The sequence below is a fragment of the Vombatus ursinus genome, unplaced genomic scaffold (genome assembly GCF_900497805.2).
Source record: "Vombatus ursinus unplaced genomic scaffold, bare-nosed wombat genome assembly UNPS02014770.1, whole genome shotgun sequence".
NCBI lineage: Eukaryota > Metazoa > Chordata > Mammalia > Diprotodontia > Vombatidae > Vombatus > Vombatus ursinus.
In genome coordinates, this window is record NW_020954548.1 from 19,006,572 (window position 1) to 19,014,580 (window position 8,009).

The 8,009-nt window shown below is 42.5% G+C and overlaps 1 pseudogene; it reads right to left on the reverse strand.

Annotated features, from left to right (window-relative positions):
• Nucleotides 1-629: 629 nt before the first annotated feature.
• On the reverse strand, nucleotides 630-2,170 carry LOC114043987 (annotated as a pseudogene).
• Between the last annotated feature and the right edge of the window lie 5,839 nt (nucleotides 2,171-8,009).

Sequence of the window (8,009 nt, forward strand, 5' to 3'; positions counted from 1 at the left end):
GTCAACCTTTTCAGAGTAAAGAGCAGCCAGAAATACATAGGTCTTTTCTCTAGGGATCAGAGTACTGAGACATGGGAAAATAAAAGGCTTCTACACTGTGTATGATACTGTTGAACTGTACTTTCTTGTCCCTGGGTCACTGGGGTAGGGTGGAGTAGGACAGTCATACCGAGTGTCCTCAGTCCTAGATAGAGCCCCAATACCAAGGAGAGAGGCTGCTCAATTCAAGGTGGGTGAAAGGTCCATAATTCTACAGGCCAAACTGGATGGTGATATTCAGCTGGCTAAGCAGTAGGGGCTGAGATTAGCTGCTCTGCTTTACACTGGAGTGAGAAAGCTCCTTTTTTCACCAGCTGTGTATATTCCTGAGTCTTAGGGTAGGTTATGACCCAGAACTCAAATGCTGCAGAGACGGGACCTTCTTCAATGCTAGCCCCTAGGTCTGATTGGGGAGAAGAGCCAAAAGGCAGGAATGGCGGAGCCCCTTCCCTCTACCTTCCACCCCCTGGCCTGGATTGAATCTGAATAAATAACAGATGAGAGAGAGGGAGAAGAGAGATGGGTGGAATGGTCTCTGTCCTAAGGGGCTATTTCTGATTCTGCTGCTGGGCATGGGGAGGATGATGACTTTACTGTAGGGTCTCCACAAAGGCATCAAACTCTGACATTATTCTCATGCATGGCCAGTTTTTCTGGGAGCGAATCCAGGTCTTCAAGCCATGGACCAAGACCCAATGTCATTGGAGATACTGCTCAGCTGGGGGATTCTGAAACTTCTGGTAGAAGGTCCCTAAGTCCATGGACAGAATGTCATCTTTTGAGAAGGCTGGCTTAAAGTCAACCATGACAAAGTCAACATGTGTGTTTCCGGTGTTGCCACTGCTGGACCCATAGGAGTGTAAGCTGCCTTGGAAAGGAGATTCAGTGTCTGGGGAGTCAGGAGGATTCACCATGGGATCATTATCCTCTAGCTCAAATTTCCTGGGAAAACATGGCAAAGGGGATGTCCAAATTGGTCATTGTTAACTGATCCATCGAATTGTTGATGGGCGCTCTTACTTTCCAAACCAAGATGGTCTCCAAGACATCATGGGGGGAGCCCTGCCTTTGCTGCTGTACAGTTTTAGTGTCTTCACTGCTGGAAAGAGTGACTATGTAGTGGGCACCATAGGAAGGGGTACAGTGCCATCTTCTCATGGTTGGCCTGGGTGCCATGGGCAGGTTGGCTAGGAGCGAGGGGCACCCCACCTTCCTTCCCTGAACTATTAATTGGTGGGAAAAGGCCAGTCCTGCCATGGGGACTTCAGGGTATCTGTCACCACCGGAGTAAGGGTCTGAAAATGTATCTTACTAACTGTGAACACACACTGGGATGGAGGGGAGGTTGAGGAAAAAGGTGGTGCAGACTTCCTGAGAATCCTCCACAGATGGATATGCTACCCCAGCATCCTCACCAGCTGTCCTGTAGTTGCAGGGGTACATGGGCAAGGAGCTGGGGTAGGGATAGTTCACAAAATGATCAATGACAATCCCCATGCTAGGTGGAGTCCTCTCAAATTGCCTGGTAGACATGCAGACCAGGTTAATTCTGTAGGCACAGGACAGAGTGATGGTGCCCACTGGGGTGCCTACTGCTCCAACTTGGACTGTCTGGAAACCTTCTCCTAAGCCGTTCAACTGGACTTCTACAAAGTATATCTTGTTGAGTGTAACATATTCATGGCCCTGTTTCCTGGAGAGTCGGTAGGCTGGTGTCACTCTAGTGACAAAAAGCAGAGACTTGAGCAGTAGCAACAGCCTATTGTACACAGTGTAGGAAACTTTAATTTCTTTGTCGCACTTTTCATTCATTTCAAGACACTAAATTCCTAGTTCGATAGAATCTCCCTCTAAAGTCTTGAGTGAGATTTCCATGTATATCCACCTCCCCATAGCAGGCAGCTGCCCTTCCAGTGCTTTCTTGGCCTCACGTGTGACCTCTGGGATAGCCTTGATGGCCAAGTTGAACCAGTCAGATCCTGTTGGGGAAGATGACAAGTGAGTATAAATCTTCTCTCCAAGCTGTGTCTGGACATATCACTTGGACTGTCTTCAGGGCAAAAAATTTGATGAACTTGTCCAAGTCCTTCCTGTCCTGGGAACTGAGATCAGTGTCCATTGCATACATAAATCTATGCTCAGCAGGGCACATGCTCTGAGTCTTTTTCTTTGTGGCTGGTAATTTGTATTCTTTCACCCTATCTTGGTAACCAAGGACAGCAGAGGGAAACGAGGGCTGGCCAGCTGTAATAGGGAAGCCCATGGCTCACAGTTTTAATCTGGAAAAACTGTGGGGCTTGGGGCTCGCATTTCAGGCTCGTGGCACCTCTTCTGGCCTTGGGCTGGGCCCCCCTTCTGGGTGCTCTCCTCGCCTGCGAAGGGGCTCTGTGCCTGCCTCTGCTCAAGGCCAGCTGCCAGTACTTCCCCGCCTCCACACTACGAGTTCCACCGCCCCCCAGTCCAGGCTCCCTGCTGCTCCTGTTCCCTCTCCAGCTCTGTGGCCTCTTGGCTCTAGGTGCCGCCATTGCTGCTGTTTATTTTCATCCTATTGCTTCATTTCTTCTGTGGTTGTGGTTGTGTGTGGTTCATCCTTCATTCTCGAAGAAAACCATAACATCAGGGAGATGATGACATGACTTGCAATTGACTTTGATTTGAGTGAGTGAGGGCTGTGCAGTGTCACCAGCCACACTTTCTCCTCCAGAGCCATCTGAGTCCAGTGCTCAGATATCCAACAAGAAGATTGGAGATGGCCCAGGATGCAATGGGAGACCTTGGCCCTTTCAAACCCTTTTCAGGTTCTCACTTTGAGTGAGGCAATGCCCATTCTGTAAATAGGCCTCTTTAAGAAGTGAGTCAAGGGATGGCCCCTTTAATTAAAAAAAAAAATCAAACTGGAAGGGGAAGATCTTTAGGGTTGCTGGCCAAACGAGAAACAGTTACTATTTATATTCACTCTGAGCCAAGAGGGCCCAAAAACAATTAAGTGGTGCTTGGGCAGGAACCTATTGTCCATTCCATGAGATCCAGAGTTAATTGGGTTTAAGGCTTGGTCTTTGAGAAAGAAATCTAGCCAGTAAACCCCAGGTTAAGTAGGCAGCTTTTGACCATCAAAATTTACCTTCCTTTGAACAGAACACCATCAGGAAAGGGAGAGGAAAGGAGGGAAGGGAAAGGAGGGGGGAGGATGAGGATAAGCTGAGTTGCCCAACTGGAACTGGCCAGCTGGGTCCCCAAGTAGTCCTTGTGGAAAATACTTTTTTTTTTTTCTCTGAGTCTGATTTAGTTTTTATGTAGTTATTCTCTCTTAGGATAGAGTTTTAGGTATTTCTAGAACTATTGAAATTCTTTATAATGGTCAATATCTTTTTAAGATGACTAATCTTTCCAGTCTTGATTCTGGGGATTTGTTCTAAGGCTGAACCCTACCTGCTACTGTGCTTTTGGGTGTGGTAGTCAGTCCAGTTTATTTTCAATGTGGGTCACCTTGGTTCCTGTACTTATCTCCACTTTCTTTGGTTGCCTCCTCCTACCCACTGGACCTCTGACGTTTGGAATATTGTATCATCAAGGCCTTCCAAAGTGTCTTAGGTCAAACTACTAGGGGCTTATGAACCTCTGACTCATGAGTGTATGGATCTAAGAACTGCCTCAACCAAACTGGTCATTGTTACTTCCCAGCTGCTTCTAAGATTTTCTACTTTGTCTTTCTAATCACCTAGGCCTTCTTGCGAAAACCTCCACTCATACTACCTTCAAATACTAAACTTTACAGGGATAGGTTTCTCTGACCAATCTTTCATTGTGCTAGAAAGCTTAATTCTGCCTTATTCTCCTGATCTGGCACTAGCTTTTCAGTAGGAACCCTTTTCCTATAGGCTTCTGGGTGACTTCTTATGTAATTCTGAAGTTAAAGAAATTGCTATAGTTTTCATTGGATTTCTTTATTCTTATTCACCTTGGTGTGGTGTTTAGAATTTTGCATGAGTAGATAGCTAGATAGAGTAGACAGTAGATAGAGTAGATAGATTAGATGGAAGCTAGGTTGTACAGGAAATAAAGTGCTGGCCCTGGAGTCAGGAGGACTTGAGTTCAAATCCTGCCTCAGATACTTACTATCTATGTGACCCTGGGCAAGTCACTTAACCCTGCTTGCCTCAGTTCATCATCTGTAAAGTGAGAAAGAAATGACAAACTACTCTGATATCTTTGCCAAGAAAATCCCAAATGGGGTCACCACAGAAAGTCGGATAAACAGCAATAAAAGAGTAGATATTTGGAAGGTAGGCTGTCTGCCTCCATTAATTAACTCTCAGGCCAAAAAAGATTGTCATTGAATTTCTCACAAATGATAGAGTCAGGATTAGAACAAAGGTATTATGAATCTAAATCCATTGTAGTATTCTACTACAGCTCACTGTCCTATAAGTAGATACATACAAATATATCTCTATAGACACACATTATTTCATCTTCAAATTCACAAAAAAACAGGTTTGTTGGGAGTTAATATCTAGAAGTATTCTATGTGTTAACATCTTCTAAAACCATAGCTCAGAAGCCCCCACTGATGACTTTATCTTTGATAGTAAGATGTTGAACACAAGTACTTCAAAACATTAATTTAATGAAACTGCACAACATAGAAGGTATCAACAAAATACTCCCCTCTAAACTTAGGCAGCACTCTCACAAATACACAAAGCATCAGTAGGAAGAATTAATATATTTAGCAAACACATGGCAAGAAGGGCTGATGGAGGGGAGTAGAAGATAGGCACACATGTGGCCAAGGCATATGTGTAGAGATACAACTCATGCTTTCAATGCTATTAAATAACTGATGTCTTTTAATGATGCTGTCCTACTGTTGATGTTTAGGGGTTCTGGGACCCCAAAATAGCGACACAGGTCTTGCCTCAAATGAATTTGACACAAGCCTTCTTTCAGACAAAGACAAAATTTATTAGAACACTGACAGAGGTGGGCAAGATATTAAGGCATCTCAGCATTAGCCAGACTCTTAAGAAATCTGAGCATTTGTGACGCTTGTATTGACAAGCTGGCCAGATTGAATCTGAGCACTCTAACGGAGGCAAGATAGATTTTTTTTTTTTATACAGAAGACTCTGGGAACAGAGAAGAGGTCTAGAAGTATTAAGTGAATTAAGGGTGAGAAGTGGTGGGGGAGGCAATCAGAGGTAAGGAACAATGAAGATTGAGCTGGGTCAGAAGTAACAGAGAATTGAAGATTGGGGCCAGGTCAAAGCCACAATTCAAAGACAGTTAATTAACTGGGAAGGGCTGGTTCCCCCACTCTAATGCCAGGAACCTGGGCCATGTGGGAAAGTCTGGGGTTTTTCCTTTTTGGGGTCCAAATCCCATAAACATGGTCTTTTCTTTTTAGGGGTTCAGATCCCATCCCCATCATTACTACTTCTTCTAGGACTTAGCCCCATTAGTCTTACCATCCCTGACAAACACTACTTGTCAGTCACTATTTTCTTGCTACCTCCCCAGGACACTGCTCCACTGGACTCTTGGCTCTCTCTCAGCTAAAGCACTTGGCTATTTCTTGCCCTGCTATGCACCATCAGCTTAAAGTTCATAGGCTTTTCCAGCTCTTTTAAGAAAGGACTCAGTCTTTTGCTTACAAATGAAGAAAAACCCTCCTTGCTGCTTATTCTCTCTTATTCCCTTAGAATGTTGGCTACTGAGGCCTTTCTTTTCCTAGCAGGAAATCTTCATTCCCAGTTAATAAACCCTTTAGAATACAGAGCCTATCTTATGGAAAGTATTTCCTAAACCTTTCAAAGTATCATCTCTAAAGGCTAGCCCAGGGGATTTTTTAAATTTTATTTTTATTTTATTTTATGAAGAGGATTAGTTCTGTGAAATTTGGATTCAGTCAAAGGCCACACTTGAGGACCTAGAGGGCCACATGTGGCCTGGAGGCCACAGGTTCCCCACCCCTAGACTAATCTCCAGATAATGATTATTTACCCAATAACTACAAAACAACTCTGGGGTTTGGGGTTCCCTAGTTTTTGAACCTTAAGTATCTGCTAATCTCCCAAAGGAATGAGTAGGTTGGGAAACAAAGAATGTGAAAAACCAAAGAATATGGTCAATGTCTCTGCTCCCAACCTTTTCATTTGTAGACGCAAAGGCAAAGCATGTTTTCAGGCAAAGACCTGAAAAATAGCTCTGCTCCTTTCCAGTAGGAATGTAACTCTCCAAAAACTTGTAGTTCTATAGAGTTGCCTGGTTACAAAGAAGGCTTAAGTGACTTGCCTAGTGGTAGCACAGCCAATATGTGTTAGATGTGAGACTTGAACCCAGACAGTCCTGACTTGGAGGCTGACCCTCCGTTGTAGCACTCTGCCTCTTCTGTGTAGCCACATGCCTTGTTCATCTACTGTGTTTTAAGTATTTTCCTCACAAAAGTCTACTGAGCTAGGTATTACAATTGTCAGTCCATTCCACATGTAAAACTAACATTCAAAGAGAATAAATTATTGGTGCCATAGGTTCATATAGTCACTAAGCATGAGGTAGAATGCTAGATCTGGAGTCAGGAAGATTTGACATCAAATCTGGCCTCAGAAATTTATTAGCTATGTGTCCCTAGGCAAGTCATTTAACCTCTGATTGCTTTAGTTTCCTCAACTGTAATATAGACATAATAACAGTGCCTACCTCCTAGGGATAACATGAGGATCAAATGAGATATTTTAAAAGTACTTAGCAAACTTTAAAATTCTGTAAAAATGCTATCTAGTAAAAGAGGGAAATCACAATAAAAAATACTGAGGAATTCAGCCTGGCATGAATTGGCAGACAAAATGGACACGTCAATCATAGAAATAGAGAAGTCAAGGAAAAGAGCAGATACACATTTGCGGGGGTGGGAAGTGTAGAAGATAAGGGTTTAGTTTTATTCAACATAAATAGTGACATTTATAATAAATAATTAGATATAGCTATCTTGGGATTATAAGATCATAGATTTGGACCTAGAAATGAACAAAAAGCTTATTACTCCAAACTCCTGATTTTGCAGATGAGGAAACAAAGACCAAGAGAAGCTAAATGACTTGCCCAATGCCTCATGGGTAGTACATGGCATGGAGAAAAACCCTCAGTCCTTAGATTCTAAATCCAACATCCTTTGCACTGCACTAAGCAATAGAGTGGCTTACTGAAGCAACTGCTCTGTTAAAGAAATTTCCTTTTTCTTATTAAGTAAAATTCTATCTTAAAATAAATTTGACCTACTTTTTTTTGATTATCTGCAATTTCCCTGTTATAAGCAAAACTCCCTTTACCAAAGCAAGTGACAACCTGGTATGAAATTTAAGACTTTCAGAGAAGTTCCTGGGTCAATTATAGTAAAAATGATTTGTCCTGTGTCACATCATCAGTATGTGCTAGAAGCAGGACTTGAGGCCTGGTCTTCCTGACTGAGGCTGGACCCTTATTCATTGCAATGTGTTGATTGTCTCCTAGAACTCTGCAAAAAAAAAAAATCTTGAAGAATTTATATTTACATTCACATTCAAGGTGGTGTTCCTAACCTTCAACCATGTCTGATGGAGCATCCTCAATTCAGAATCTAGTAATATGCCACACAAAATACTTTATTCTCATAATTAGGGATCCTTGCTGCTTTGTTATTGGCTTTCTTTCATTTTTCAAATGAAACTGTACAAGGATGTTTGCCAAATTATGAAGCAAAGCAAATGAATTGAAGCAGCTAAGACAGGCTATTTGAACTGATATTTCAAGTTTGTAATCTGATACTGTCTACTTAATCTATCATTTGGCAGAAAAAAAAATTACATTTTGAGAAAGGTCTTCAATTCATATTAGATATTCATAAGTCGAAAAAACTCCTGAAAAACTGGCAGTTCAGCATGTAAATCTCAATGTTATCCACATGTGAATTGCTGTAAAATGAGGAATAAATG